The sequence below is a fragment of the Microtus oregoni genome, unplaced genomic scaffold, assembly GCF_018167655.1.
Source record: "Microtus oregoni isolate MIOR12 unplaced genomic scaffold, Mior012 000067F_011, whole genome shotgun sequence".
NCBI lineage: Eukaryota > Metazoa > Chordata > Mammalia > Rodentia > Cricetidae > Microtus > Microtus oregoni.
The window spans coordinates 24,494-40,546 of NW_024543964.1; the positions used below are offsets into that span (position 1 = coordinate 24,494).

The window sequence follows — 16,053 nt, forward strand, 5'->3', positions numbered from 1 at the left end:
TGAGGGAAGGAGCTGAAGAATTAGGACATTAAGGCCTGGGGTCTTAGGGCCTCTAAAAGGCACTCATCCCAGGGAATGGCTGGACTGACGGACATGGATGAAAGCCTGTGAAAATGGTGACACCACAAGGCCTATAGGGGGACATCTCCCATCTAAGGGCGGGTGACTAGGCTTCAGGGCCCGCGAGGTGATCATGGGCCTCACTTCCACCCTGGAGTGGACAAGGCCCAGAAGGGCTGCCTGGGAAAGCTTCCTGAAGGTGCTAGGGACCCCGACGCATGAGCAGGACCGCTTGTATGCCCCTGCAGAGACTCGGGGCCTTCCACATGGCTCGTTCAGTACCCTTTGAGCATTCCCGCCATTCCTCACAGGTCCTTACTTCCACATGTGGGAGCATTGCAAACAGGGAGCAGAGGTGTTCCGGGCACTTTCAGCCCTTCCTAGGTGAGTTTCCAGTTTGTGCATGCACAACCGAAAGCTCCAAGTCAAGTATGCTTCATTGCAGGGTCGGTCTCAAGACGGACCAGCGCCAGCCTGGCTCACATATGCTGACATGGTTTTCTATAGAGGTAGAACACTTCCCCATAGTGAGGCCGACCTGGGATGCCGGCCCCTCCCTCGCCCACCCGGAGGACCAAGAGCTAAAAGGGAGTCTGAGGATTGTGGAGAGCTGCGTCCCTCTGGGTGAGTGAGTAGTTACTGAAACCCAGGTTAGTCTCTGAGATGACGTCCTGAGCCCAAATTCCCCAGTGGAGTGGAGGAGGCCTGGAAGGGCTGTGTGGAAAGCTCTGATAGGAAGCAGGGACTGAGAAGAGTGGGCGGGACGATATGTGTGCTCACAAAGGACCAGGGACCTACCACATGGCCCTTTCTGATGTCTAGGCCAGTGAGACATTCATCCGGGTCCACAGGTCCACAGTTGTGCTGAGTCAAAACACGAGTGTGGGTGTTTAAGGTCCTCCCGAGCCTTAAAGGGAAATTTCCCCTCGACGCGTGCATACGTGTGTGCATGCCTGCGTGCATACGTGCTTGTGCGTGGTTGTGGGCGGGCCTAAAGACATTGGACAGGAGCACGCATGCTCACGCGCCCACGCTTTTCCACAGAGGCCGACGATTTACCGGAAGTGAGAACTAACTGGCTGTGACCACTGCCGAGGGGAAGCCGGGTTTCGGGTCGCCCTCCCGAGGTCATTCCTCTAGGTGAGTGACCAGGTGTTAGGACCCAGGATCTTCCCTGAGGTGGTTGGTGCCTGGCTCCTGAATTCCACACCACATCTCCTCTCCTCATGGCCCAGGTTCCCGGAGGAAAGTCTAGGAGTACTTTGTGAGGGACGCGGGACTGAGAAGAGCGGACCAGAAACAGGGGTGCTTGGGGAAAGACTTAGGGACCTCCCCATGGCCCGTTCCGAGGTCTCTGGGCACTTCCGATGTCCTCCGGGACATCCGTGGAGGGCGGGCCTAGGTGAAAGGGGCGGTGGGTGTTCAGGTTCTCGCAAGCCTTAATCCGCTCTATTCCGGGACACGCGTGTGCCACCCCAACACTCAAGTCACGTATGTGTCATTGCCCCGTGGGCCTAGCTAGGTGTGACGCACCTTCGTGGGTAAGGAGGGTCTGTGGGGATCAACGTGAATCCTGTCCTCCTAGGTTTGTGACGAGGTATGGGGCCCCAGGAGAGCCCGTGATGTCCAGAGCCTTGCTTCTGAATGTGACTGGAGGAGGCCAGATTGAGCAGTCTGAGAAAGCTGTGCTGGGGCCCCACGGCCTGAGGGCACTGGGCAGGGCAGTTTTGCCTGCTGCTGGAGGGACTAGGGACCTTCCAGGAGGCAACTTTTGTACCTCTTGGGCATTTTCCAGATTGGTCCAGGGCAGAGAGCTAGACGGGCGGGCACACCGAGAAGAAGAGGTGCTCTGGGCCTTTCCCACCCTCGATAGTGGGGTCCTGTTTCAGCCATGTGTGACTGCAAGCCCAGAGTCCCTAGATATGATTTCTAGGTGAACCTTACCATGGAAGTGGAAGAGCCTTGGTTAGACCCTTGCCTACCCTCCTTTCCGCTCTTCCAGAATCAGGGATTCTTAGGTTCAGGAAGTGAGGACGAACTAGGTGTGATCCCCCTCGAGTGGAAGGACAGTCTCAGAGGATGGTGGTGAAGCAGGTCCACCTTGGCGAGTGACTGGTCACTAGGGCCCGCCATGGTGGCCCTTGAGGTGATGTCTGGAGCCTCCCTTCTGCATCAGACTGCAATCAAGGACAGAGGGGAGATCTGAGAAAGCTCTGTCAGGACTGCAGGGCCCTGAAGGAGTGGGCAGGACAGCATGTGTTCTGGTGAAGGAAGTCCTGTCCCTTCGAGCCCCCGTCACTGCAGTTCCCGGACCAGTCGTGTGCACCTTCAAGTCCAGGTCAACACACAAGCTTCCTTACTTGCATGGGTCTAGTCCTTTAGCTCCTTGCAGCAGGCTCATCCATGCATGCCTGCATGCTTCTCCACCTGATCACACATCATCCCATTCGGGGATGTGGGGCCCACTCAGGTGGGACAAGCTTCCCAAGGGAAGAGAACTCTCAGGGAAATGTGGCTGAAGTGTGGTCACGTTATCTGGGTGGGTCCCTCTTCTGAAGATCTGGTGGTTCCAAAATCAGAGTCAGCCTGGATCCACAGTACTTGGTGCTGTATCACCTACCACACACGCCAGGCACTACCCCACCCCCATTCTGCCACACACACACACACACACACACACACACACACACTCACACACGCACGCACACACACAGACAAACACACACACTCTCCTCATGTCTGTGCACCAGCTGGGCCCACATGCGAGGCATCTCTCATGCATAGGAGTTGTTCCAGCCAGTAGGAAAGCATGCTTGTAGAGGCAGGCAATGTCTAGGTGTTACCTTCCTCTAAAGAGAAAGAGGTTTCTGAGGGAAAGGTCTTGGAGTAGGCACCTCTTGGTGGGTGACTGCTTATTCTAAGAGAAACTGTGTCAGAGTGTGCGGAGGTGATCAGGCTTGTGCCTGGAAGATCCAAACTTGGCCTGTGAGGTGACTTGTCGAGGGGCAAATAGAAGGGCCCCCGGGGGCTGCACTTCATCACAGAGGGGTGTGGATCGTCATGGGGCTCCCTACAAATGCCACAGTGAAAAGAGTAACGATCCCCACGAGATCAAGATGAAATCTGTGTGCAAATACCTTAGTTATTTAGCAGATGTTGGTTCAAACTTCTAGAGGCTGACCCCAGGCGGGTTGTTTTTGACACGATTAAATAAAGCACAATTTGGGGGAAAAAATTCTTGGTAACGATGATCTCAGTAACATGTGCAGAATGAATATGGAGGCCTGACTACATAGAAACTCTCTTGCAACGTACATGTGACCTCTACCACGAAGATGGGTTCTATAGCTTAGGGACCTGGGGTCTGGTGTGGCTCAGTCACGCGGATAGCGTTGAGGTCACCAGGCCGTAACGTCCATGGGCCATCTCCCCTAAGGATGGGCTCTGTTGACCGAGAAACCAAACTAAAGGTGAAGGTCTAGGGAGGGAGAGTCAAACATAATAATCTGGGAGATCCGGGTGTGGCCTGGCTCTGCAGGCAGCACAGATCACCAGGCTGTTAACAGCATCCTCTCCAGGTCTTCTGGTTGGAAAACAGACGTAGGCATCCCTTCTGTTGACGAGACTAGCCTGGGTGCTTACCGTTCCTAGTTCCCATAGTGCTTGTCTGTGAGCACAGGGGCCTCATGCCCGCTTACAGGCTGTGTGTCACTCCCTGTGCGAGGGTATATTGGCGAACCTCTGCATTTGCCTCCATTGGGTCCTTCAAGGATGTTGGAGTCCATGTGTTGCTTCTGAGACATGCAGACTCAGAGTGGGTAGGGATTTCAGCTGAGTGTTCAGCAGGACTCAAGCGTGAAGTGCAGGGACTTGGCTCCAGTGACCCCACTGGCCGTCAGTGGGCTGGTGTCTGGGTTAATGGCCACTTGGTTTGGGGCCAGCCCAAGCAGTCCTATCCTGGGGCCAAGAAGTCAGCAGAAAGGGCCGAGACGGAGGGCTACAGGGCTGTGGAGAGCTCTGCATTCAGACAGAAAATTGGGACAGAATGTGATTGGATGTTGCGGGATATCGGTGTCATCCTCCTACCTCCTCTTGGCTGCAGCACAGAGAGTGCCAGGACTCATGGCCACAGCCTGTGCAGTCCGGGTCCCTGTTTCCATTGCGACCACGACATTCTTCTCGGTGTCTTTACTGTCTGTGTGCACCAACATTTCAGGAGTCGTCCCCAGCCCCGCAGAGCCCCAGCCATGTCAAGCAAGGAGCAGAAACATACAGAGAGAAGTGCCAAGCGCCCTAGGGTTGATCAGAATCTCCCACCAGATGACTTGCAGAACCCAGGTCGAGTCACCCCCGGTAACAACTGATATGGGGCATATGGGTGGGGGGATCCTAACCGAGAGGGGACATTCTGCTACTCCTCAACGGGTGGAGCACCGGGGTGGCCTAGTACTCACCGGGTCTTTCCCCGGAGTTCCAGGTGTGGGTGTGGGGATTCGCGTGCTGAGAAGTGATTCTCAAGCACGCTCTGGGTTTCTGTCCCCACCCGATGTTCTTCCCCGTGGCTGGGGTGCAAGGGAGTTGGCCTTGGCCAACAGGCCTCTGAAGAACCCGTGGGCCACGGTGGTTTTCCTTGCAAGGCTTGTACAAACACAAGTACCTGCTGTCCCCAGACTCAGGCCTAGTTGAATTTCACCTGGGTGGGACTGGGGTGGGTCATGAGTTCCTGGAAGAGTACTTTAAAACTGCCCTCGGCGATGGACTCTGTGGACCCCAGACTGAAGCTGTTTCCCACGTGGGACCATGAGAACAGCACACTTCATTCACAAAGGTTTTTCCTTTCTTCTCGGTGCAGCAAACAATCCGGCGGCTGATACCAGTGAGATGGGCAGCTGTTCCTCAGGATCAAACGTGCAGGAGGCCAGGTGATGTCTTAAAGCAACTTTGGCCTGACCCAGGAAGTAGTTTCAGTGTTGTTTTCTGCAGAAACTTCTGCCCTTTTCTGGGAGACGGCTACAAACGGAGAGTTTGGTGTTTCGTGAAATAAGCCAGCACCAGAGACGACAGTCAGCTGTTTTCTCTCATTTGAGGATCCCAGATTATAAATAGGTCCATAAAATGATATCACCCGAACTCAGAAGGGAGACTGGGGAGAGGCAGGCAATGGCCAATAGAGGGGAAGGTTTGAGGAGTGGAGGCCGACTCTGGAGGTGGAGTGTGGTCACGTGGCATGAAGGTTGAAGAGACACTGCTGGGTAATAGAGGAGGAGTAAGTAGCGGGAGGGGATTGAGGATGGAGGAGAGTGAATACGGCTGTAGTTCACGAAAGACGGCTGGGCACACCTCTATGAAACCCGTCAGTGCTGTACAGTGAATGGGCTCCGGTCAGCATGTAGTATACCAACCCCTAGGCTGTCACAACATAACACAAAGCCGCTGCTTGCGGAGAGGAGACTCTTTGTGGAGCCCAGTGCAGTTGGGCTGGGAAGGCCAGGGATGCAGTTTTCCTGAGTCATCCAGCACCCAGCCTGAGGTTGGTTTCCTGGGGATATGGCTGACTTTGAGTCACCCACGCTCCAGTAAGTAACCCTTAACCGTGTGCCCATATGTATCTGCAGTGAGCTCTTTGGTTCCCTGTGAAAACCTGAGTAAAGGAGTAAGACCAATGACCCGGGAGAGGCAAATCCGACTTTGCCTCACATGAGCGCTGGTCTCTCCGAAATCGCGTGCCTCGCCTGCCTTTCCTTCAGAGCGAAGTTAGGATGTTTGTCCTCAGTTAAGGATTCTTGTGTGCATTTTCCACAGGGAGCCTGTTCAGAAGAGGATACGGGATTTCAAAGGTGTGTTTGAGCAGGTCTTGCTAGTCCAGGAGCTTTCTTTCCGACCCTACAACTCAAGCGTGGTGAGAACGTGGTCGCCTGTCAACAGGACAACAGGAGTCTGTTAACAGTTCTGTCGCTCAGGGGATGGATTTTTATCATCATTATTATTAATTTTTGGAAGAGTAAATTGCCATTGTCGTCTAGGGGCTACCTTTAGCTTAACTTTTCACTAGCTGCTCTGAACAGGGGGATGTTGCAGCTGTCACTGAGGCGGGGAGATGGGGGGGGGGGAGAGTGTCCTGCTTCCTGCATTGCACTGGAGATGATGGGCAAGCAGGTTGATCTCTGCTTTTTATCTTACTGCACGAATGGTATGTGGCATTTCGGCAGCTGTTTTTCACCTTCTGAATTAAGTCACTTTTCTGGCTTTCCAAAGTTGCCCTCCTCCAGGAACCCCTGCCCAAGAAGGGCTTGGAGAGCAGCATTTAGGCCGTACACACCCGTGAGCCTGTCAGGGAAGGGTGAAGGCAGCCAGGCCGTGGCCCGGCAAGAAGAGTGTCATGGCGTGCGAACGAACATCAGCATCACGCATGCCACACTAGCTTGTGGTCTGTCGTCCACGGTAACCAAGTCAGAGTACCACACGCCCCTCAAGCTGAGACAGCTTTTTTTTATTACTTGTGTAGGTGACCCTAAAACAGCATTACAAGAGAGACATCGTCAATTCTTTGCCGGTGTATAGAGTCAGTTCATGCAAGCAAGGATGTCCGACAGCATTCCTTCTTTGTGGTACAAATGAACTGCTTGGTTTTTGAGGTTTCCAGAAAACGGTTTGTCAGTTCAGTGGTGGTCACTCGTCAAAGCACGATGCCCCCGTTTCTGTATTGCTAGCACAGAGGAGGTAGAGGCGGGAGAAACCAGAACTGGAGGTCGTGCTCGCTTACCTCTCAGGTTTGAGACCGGCCTGGGCTGCGCAAGAGGCGGTCTAAAATTTAAGAAAAGAAAAATAGAACAAAGAACAAAATGAACACCAGATCTGTACATACTCCTTCCTGTTACCGTGTAGGTGGTATGTCAGGGATGAAAGAGCGCCTCTTCCTGTGGATACTTGATTTAAAGTGATACCATTTCCTTTGTCGACTAGGGGACATTACCCGGTCCTTCCTGGCAAAGAGGAAGCAGTTTGAAAAGGATATACATGCCTCTTTCAGAATCCTGAATGCAAACCTCCACAGTATTTTCAAAGCGCAGCAGAAGTCAAGGTAAAGTTGTGACCGACCCTCTGTAAAGGAAACCTGTACCGCTTTCGCTCTTCCTTCCAAAGTCACTCCCGCCTGCCATTGTGACACTGTGCTGAGTGGAGTCGCTAATGGGACCTAGGTAGCACTGCATTTTCTCTGTGAGCTAGTCCTGTCCATAGCTGGAGGACCGCCCCCCTCGTTTATGCCGCTCAGGTGTGTTAGCTGCAGCAGGACTGGTAAGAGAACAGTTCCTCACCGGTCAGATGACAATACAGATAATGTCCTGTGAGGAAGGCCAGGCCTCTGTGGTCCTCAAAACTGTACCTTTTAGGATGTGCCATCGGCGCTCTCTTTGGTAAATCGTCGTCCCCGTGTGGGGAAATGGTTCTGTGCACTCTTTGTGTATGTGACTCCGAGAAGATGAAGGGTATGTTGCCTTCAGTACACGGACTTGGGCTTTCAGGATATCTAGGTTACTCCATAAGGGGAAGGGAAGATGAATCTAATTTTAAGCCGGAAATGCAATCTTGGGAAACGTATGCCTCCGAGCATCCTCGGCGTGCGAGAGGGAAGACGCACAAAGTGATGACACCGGTAGCAAATTAAGACAAGTTCTTCTGGGACGAGAGTGATATTTCCGCCTCTCAGGAGACAATTTAATTCATGCCCCCTTTCTCTTTTGCGCCTGGCTCTTGTCTCAAAATGTGAAGTGTGTGCATGCGTCCTTGCCGTAGCCTCACACAGCGTGACAGTGCTCAGTAATTGTGACTGTGTTTCACAGGCAAGAGCTTCACGCCATGCACTCCCAGATGTTTGAGTCGCTGCATCAGGGGTGGCTGGACGATGTGGAGAGTTCAAGGAAGCAAGAAGATCACCTCGCTGTGAGTGTCGCTCTTAGCTTGGAATAGAGCCACCTTGTCTGTTTCCGAAGTGGCGGGGCTTTGATGCTTTAATGCTGCATATCGCCACGGAAAGGGACCCGACAGGACAGGACGGGACATGAGCATCGGGAGACAGGGAGGGTGGTGCTTGTGTCCCCGAGAGACTGGCCGTCCTCTCCAGCTTGCTTCTTTTTCTGTGGAGGGGTGGTGTGGTCATGGCTTAGGAGCCAGCATAGGAGGGAGGCGGAGTAGGCACTGCTTGGAGAGCGCAGGAGAAGGTATGGGCTTGGGTGCTCAGAGGGAAAGCTATACCATCCGTGCAGTGCAGATGCCAAAGGTGCAGGACAGGGTGAGGGTGCGGTCCCAGGTAGACTTCTGACACAGTGACGAGGGAGGCAGAGTGAGAGCAGTGCCTGTGGCTGTGGCAGAGCAGGTGGAGGCTTAGCGTTCAGAGGTAGCTAAGTGTTCATGGACACAGACTAGTGCTGTCTTTGAGGAGTCTTTCATCCTGATGGAGGACAGGGCGGTACTCCCAAAGATGCTGACTTCCAAAAGTAGGGAAGCAGAGCCTGGAATCTGAGGGAGATGGAGACAGATTCCAGTCTGGCGGTGAGGAGCATGTTCTCCGGACCCCACTGATTGCCATGCAGCCATAGTCCTGCTGCTTGCTCCTCATGAAAACTCAGAAAATGAGTCACCTCCCTGCCTCAGTTTCCTAGGAGGGTGAAAGCAGAGCCGTGAAGAATCCCCGCCTTTCTAGACTTTGTGTATCGAGTGCTTGCAGTTTTTGACATGTTGCTGTGGAATGTTTGACCACAGGAGCTGCAGTATGTTTGCTATTCGTCTTCCCTGCCCTTCTTATTAGGTCGATAATACAGTTGATGGGATGATGTCACACTCCGGGGAATGACTGATTGATGAAGAACTTTTGGGGCGGGGGAGGGTTGGGAGAAGGGATTCCTTGGAAGCTAGTCTGTGCCCTCGGTGTCTTCAAAATACTTTGTGAATAAACAAAGGAACGTTTTGTGCTTAATTTTGGCGAGTGAGGAGGGAATCCACAGATGAGGTGGGGCTTATGTTAATTTCAAACTGAATAACGATTTTATAGTATTTTTGCACCAGCTAGACGGACTATCTCCCTCTGTGACAGGTCAGGTCTTGTTATGTTGCTTTTGGCACTGAAGGGCATGTCTTCAAACGCGTTCTTGAAATGTCAGCACACAAAACATCACGGGAAGCGATTTCTGTGACTGGCAGCAGGGTTGGATGTTCAGTTGTACTGACATTTTGTCATTATTCTCCTACGTTTCAGCTTATAACTTGGAAGCAGATGAAGATTTTACAGAAAGCTATAGGGGATCACAAAACTACGATTGGAAACGCTAAAGATTTACGTGACACATTTTTGAAGGTCTGGTAGATTGCACTTGTCAACAGAACACACCCCTATGCCATGCCACGTGTCTATAAAAGAAGAAGACAGATTGGCCCTTTCTCAGCTTGTGGGAGAAGTAATTAGTTTTGCAGAGCATGATCACACTCTCTTGGGAAAATTTTCCCCACACCTAGGAGCGATGCTAAGGTTTGTTTGACCTGGGAAGCCGATGACAGTGTCGGGGGCAGCTTTCTAGCACAGGAGCCGGTGACGAGAGCTCTGCTTAGAGAGGATCACAGTGCATCGCAGTGATGAGTTATGGACCTCCGGTGACATTGCGATGGAGATTGGCACGTCTGGGGATCCTTCTGGTTTTCTCTGACTGTTTGGATTGGACAGATCAGTGAAATACACAATGGGCAAGGGTAGCTTTTATTTTCTTTCATACATTTATAGTCTTCCGACATTAGCATTGTTCTCCAGTGTTGGTGGTCATGCGTTTCAGCATCTCCCCAAGAGATGTGGGAAATGAAAAAAACTGGTAGAGGGTTAATCCTCTTTGAACTGCGAGCTGGCAGTTCTACCCTTGCTGAAGCTCCAGGTCCTAAGTGACCTCTGTATATCCAGGGATTGAAGCAGCCCTTCAGTGGGAATTCTTTGTGATGCTCTCATTAAAATGCTCTGTGAAAGATCTCTCCTCAGACCCGACTCAGATGCCCTATCTAAAGTGCTCCATGTGTCATAGTAAATTGAATGTTTTCAGGATGCTGGCGAGAAGCTAGGTCTGTCTTCTCTGAGCAAGTGTGAGTACCCCTGTTGGTACCCTAGTGAATATTCCTAGCACCCCCGTGTACTCCAGGAATGTGCCTATAAGCCCAGAGTGGAGAGGGTAGAGACAAAAGGATCCCTGGGGCTTGTGGGACCACCAGAACAGTCAAACTGTAAAGCCTCGTGTTTCGTGAGAGACCCTGCCTCAAAACTTGATGTGGTGAGGGGTTCTGGAAGGCGCAGGTGTTCCCGAGTGCACACGTATGCTTGCAGACAGGTACACGTAAAGGAAATCACTTTGAATTTGTTATGACCTCTGGTCGCCATACTCAGACACATGTGCATGCACACTCTCCTGCACCCCCATGCACGCAGAAATATAAGTTAGTATTCAAGACCTTGAAAGCCACCTACATACATCTAGGCCTTTAGGAAGAGCTTAAGAAAGGGAACATGCAGCTCTAATGCAGCTGAGTACTGCCTGGGAGCCTGTTGGAAGAGCCACCCAGAAAGGCTCCCTTCTAACTGTGGGTGCTCAGTGTGAGCAGCAGCAGTAGCTCAGAGGGAGCCTTGTGACTGGGTTTCTCTGGCTTCCCAGGTGGTCCCTTCTGCCCTGTGCTCGCTCTTCTCGCTCTCCCTCTGCTTCTCCACCCAGGCTTCCCTCCTTTCCTAGTCCTCAGTTCTGCCTCTGAGAGACTGTTGTCCTGAAACACGGCCTTTCCCTCTCCCAGATTTCCCGGTGGCCTTCTTGCTTTGTTCTCTCTGTTTCCTGTGTCCTCCGCACAACACCCTCTAACATACACACACACACACACACACACACACACACACACCACCCACACCTTCTTGAAAGCTTCACTGGCTGCTTGCTTCTGTCTCCCCGTCTTCCCTCCCAGAGTACCAGCTTCTCCTGAAGTGACTCCCATTCCCTACCCATGCTTTGCTTCTGTTTTGTGCCCAGAAAGCACCATGTGCGCTGTCTTCCCTAATGTTTCTACTGCTTGCAGTCGCCATCTGTGTCCTCTTCAGCCGCCAGCCCAGCAAGCTCCCCTTCCATACCTGTGTTCAGCTAGTGTGCAGGTCATCTGTTCCTAAGCTGCTCTGGACCCTGGGAATAGGGCAGGGACTGGACCGGCGTTTTGCCCTTTTCTGGACAGAGGGCGACACACTTCTTTCTCCTCTGTGTCCACCCCTGCAGTGTCCTTTGAGAGAACAGAGGGATTTGAGTCCTGGCTTGAGCTTTCCTTAGACCGAAGGGTCGTGGGGTTGCACACTGTGTGTTCTTCGGTGAAAATCACATTCTATGGGCATGGCAAATGGCTCCTTCCTCTGGGCAGCCTTGGGGGTGTCCAGTGTGGGAATCCTTGGGGAGTCTCCAATGTGGGCCCATGCCTGGCCTCCCAGGTCTGCCCCACGTGAGGCCTTTAACATATCTCCACCCATTTTCCTGATAAGTCCCTTTGCTCTTCTTGTCCCACAATGATACCACCTTAAAATGGGGGACTGGAAGGTTTCCTGAAGTGGAGTAACTCTTTAGATGTGCTGAAGTAGCCACTGTTCTTACTCTGAATTCCTAACAAGCATCCTTTGGCTATGCAAAGTCGGTTCTTTTAAAATTACATGAGGTGAGGTGTCAAGCCAGACTCGAGTGGAGATTTGTTCGTTTGTTTGTTTCAGAAAGCCAAGGACTTGCATGAACATGGCAAAACTCTCATTGGTGGCGAAGAAAGTGAAGTGAAGAAACAAATCTCCAAGGCGCAGGACAGAGTTATCATGGAAAGTGTAAGTCGTGGGTCTGTGATGCTGTGTGCCTCGGAATGGCTTCCTAAGGGCAGAGATGGAACAATGATCCCCTAACTCTCCGTTTTCCCACAGCAAGAGCAGGATGTGTCGGTAGTTGAAACGTACCTTCAGTCCCTGGTCCTTACAGCTGTGAAGAAACCTTCTGAAGCTCACCTGGAGGAGGCACAGGGAGCAATAGCCGTGCCCAGAGGGTGTTAGTAGTAGTCAGTGCAGCTCCTTTCTCTTTACTTTGTCGGTTAGAAATAAGACTGAGACTCTGTTGACCATGAAGTGAACCCCAACAGTTCTGTGAGTAGCAACATTTAAGTGTGGACCCTCCTGACCCTGACATTCTCCCCAGCAGGGCCAGTTACATTCAGGAAGCCAATGTCATTTGATTCTACGACAGGCTGCTTTGGTTCTCTGTCACCTGCCCAAAGTGAATGTTACCTTGCTTATTTCAGGAAGAAATAAATAACGGTGGGATCCGCCTTTCCGTGCTTGCTTTCATCCATTCATGAGGTCACAGAGCCAACTGCATTGCAAATGGAAAACCAGCCCCACCTGCTCACTCAGACGTTCAGTAGAGCACAACTCTGTAGTTTCGTGCTCAGATGCGCTAGACTGTTAACACGGTTCCCGAGGCAGAGCCAGATCTTCACGTGTTGGCTTAGAGCTTGCAGTGGGGCTCTGGCTTTTCCCAAAGACATCCAGACTCATTTCTGGCATTATTCAACACTGGCTGGAAGATCCCTGCCCTTCCCTTTGGTCAAAAATATTTTATCTGTGAGTGTGTGCATAGGCACTTACAGTTTCAGTATTTTCGGTGGGTGTTTCCACGAGCATTTTCTAGTGTTCTCTTTAGAGTTTAATTTTACTCACGTAGTTCTGCGTGTGCGTGCGTGTGTGTTTGTCTGACTCTTGTGTCATTCTCTTACTCTTGTCCTGTGCTGTATCTTTTGAAGGAATCCCGAGAATCTGTGTTCAGTACATTTGACATTTATCTTCCTTGTTGAGTCTTTGCGAGCATATTCCCAGTGTGTGTCGGTACCAGGAAGGTCAGACTTTAGGCTCAGTTCCCCTAGGGCTTGAGTTACAGGGGGTTGTGAGCTACCCAAAGTCGGCGGTGGCTAGCTGAATCCCAGTCTTCTGGAACCACAGCTGGAGCTCTCAACCATGGAGCCATCTCTCCAGCCCTGTTCAGCACACTTGAAATTGCTTGACCTTTTACCCGGAGTTTGTGAGCTAAGCCTATTCTTTGTGTAGATTACAGAAATGAATCTATGATGGAGAACAAAAGCCTTCTGGGAGGGGAGAGAGGAAGGAGGATCACATTCTCCTGTCCTTCCCGTCCTGTGGCTCTGCCTACCACTCTTTGTCCCAAATTTTCATGGTGAATTCTAGTCTTCCTTTGAAGGCCAACCTGATGGATTTTTTTCTTTTTTACAAAAATGTTACGTGTGTGTGTGTGCACGCACACGCACACGTACACAGATAGGACAGAGGATAGACCTTGGGAGTGAGTCCTGAAGTTGTCGGACCTGGAGATTGGACCCAACTCATCAGGCCTGGTGGAACGTGCCTGTTCAGCCATCTTACTAGCCCATTGACTTTACTACCACATACATCCCTCCATCCCTCCATCCCTCTTCCCTCTCTCCATCCCTCCTCCCTCCCTCTTCTCTCCCTCTTCCCTCCCTCCATCCCTCCTCTCCCTCCCTAGTATTCCCTTCCTCCTCTTGTGTTTCACCCTCACCCCTGCCGTGTGTGTGACTGTGTAGGGCAAAGGCTGACACTGCGTATCATCTGTAACCCCTCTTTTCCCAGACAGGATGTGATATTTATTACTGAACATGATTTAGTAGGGTAGAGGGTAGCACCACAGTAGAAGCCCCGAGGAGTGCGGGGCCCGCCAATGCCCGTGGGACCAGGATTGGTGATGCAGCTGACCCCTCGGCCATCAGGAACGAGTCACTTCTCAGCGACTGTGTCCTTCAGATCAATCTACATTCAGTTTAGTGAAGCCTCACCTCTTTGAGAGAGACAAAGTAGAACTCAGTGAGGACGACCAGGGCAAGAAAGTGGGAGGAAGGGGCTTAATAACACCACTTGCCTCTGGCAGCACGGAGAGCTTGAACTTGGCTTTACTTAGGGCCTCCATCCGATGTTCCTTATTCTGAGGCATGATTCAGGTGGACGTGATGGCCTGGACAGTGAGACCCCTGGCCGTGGTGACCTGAGGCTTCCCTAGGGCACAGCGAATACCTGTTTGGGGCCTAGATTGGAGGCGACATTGAGGTCAGAGCTCGAAGAGCCTTCAGAAGATTGTCTCCAAGGTCCCTTCGGGGAGCCCATACAGGCAACAGGGTGAGGTCACTCCGAACGAGTGTGCTGTTGGCAAGCATTGCACACCAGCCCCCAGTGAGAAGCTGCTGGCAACCGTTGCACAGCGCGCCCCGCTGAGAAAGGGGACCTCCCGTGCAGCTTAGTTGGCTGCAGATTTACCTTATCTTTTAAGACACAGTCTCTCAGTGAACATGAAACTCACTGATTTTGTCAGGCGGAGTGGCCAGAGAGCTTTGCGGATGGATCCAGCAATCTGTCCTCCATGCCAGACATGCCGGCTCTAGGGTTTAAGAGTATTGCTGTGCCTGGATCTTCCGTGGGCGCTGGTGATCTGAACTCAGGTTCTCAGGTTTGCATGGGAAAACCTAACCCACTGAGCCATGATCCTTGCCCATCATTAATTTTATGGTCAGTAACATTAGTGTTAGAAATGAATGACATCTGTGGTGCCATTTCATCCCACGTACACATGTGCATGGATGGTGTGCAGCCTCGCCATACTGCTTCCTTCTCCCTGCTCTCAGATGCTACATCTCACAATTTTTTCTCTCTTCTCAAGTGCTGGTGTTACAGACACTCACCGTTAGCCTGAGATGTGGTATGTGTGTGTAACTGTGCGTGTGTGTATGTGTCCATGTATGTATGTGCAAATGTGTTCGTTCAGGTTCCCGTGGAGGGTGTCTGACCCCCCAGTGGGGGAGTTATCAGTCAGTCTTGGGACACCTGACAGGGTTCCTGGGATTTGAACTCCGGTCTTCTGGAAGAGCAACAAGTGCTCTTAAACACCGAGCTGTCTCTACAGCACCCTGTGCCGAGGTTTTCAATGGTTCTGGGGATCTGAACTCAGGTCTTCATGCTAATTCAGCAAGCATTTTACCTGCTGAGCCATCTCCCCAGTTCCATGTACATATTCGTTTCGTAGGCTTTGAACTCAGAAATTTTATCCGTTCCTTGTCCACACTGATGATGCATACAGAACACATTCTGTGACAGTTCTCATTATTTCAATGTGTGGCATCTACACTTTGCAAATGTGGGTCTGTCTCCTGGGTCACATCTCAGCTCCAATCACAGTGTCCCAGTCTGTGGGGAGCAGGAAGATCCTTGTGCCCACAGATCTCCTGGGAAACCAGGAACGTTAAGCATGCAGTAATGTCTTCTCAACGGAAAAGATGTGAGACCTGTTCTTCCATCCAGAAGGCTGGGGATTGGAGGTGATTAATAGCCTGGTGATCTTCACTATCTGTTGGACTAGGCCATATCAGGCTCCTACAACCAGGACCAGAGATACCAAATAGCCCAGATGTGTTCAGATCTCCAGAACCTTTGAAAACCTCAGCACAAGGTGATGTAGAGACGGCTCGGTGTTTAAGAGCACTTGTTGCTCTTCCAGAAGACCCGAGTTCAAATCCCAGGAACCCTGTCAGGTGACTGATAACTCCCCCTCTGTGGGGTCTGACACCCTCCTTGGGAACCTGAACGAACATATTTGCACATACATACATATACACATACATACACATGCACAGATACGTACACATACCACATCTAAGGCCAACGGTGAGTGTCTATAACACCAGCACTGAAGAAGAGAGACAGGGTAGAATCCTGGCACTCAATGGCCTAACGCTCTAGACCAATCAATGAGCCCCACGGTCACAGCGTTACCCTGTGTCAAAATAAGTTAGGTGGGTGCCTGGAGTATGTATGGCTTCTACATGCAAAATCATATCTGCCAGCATATGCACATGCAGTTGTGAACACACGCACGCATGCGTGCA

General features: G+C 51.6%; 1 pseudogene; it reads right to left on the minus strand.

Annotated features, from left to right (window-relative positions):
* Window positions 1-14,249: 14,249 nt before the first annotated feature.
* Window positions 14,250-14,425, minus strand: LOC121440392 (annotated as a pseudogene).
* Between the last annotated feature and the right edge of the window lie 1,628 nt (window positions 14,426-16,053).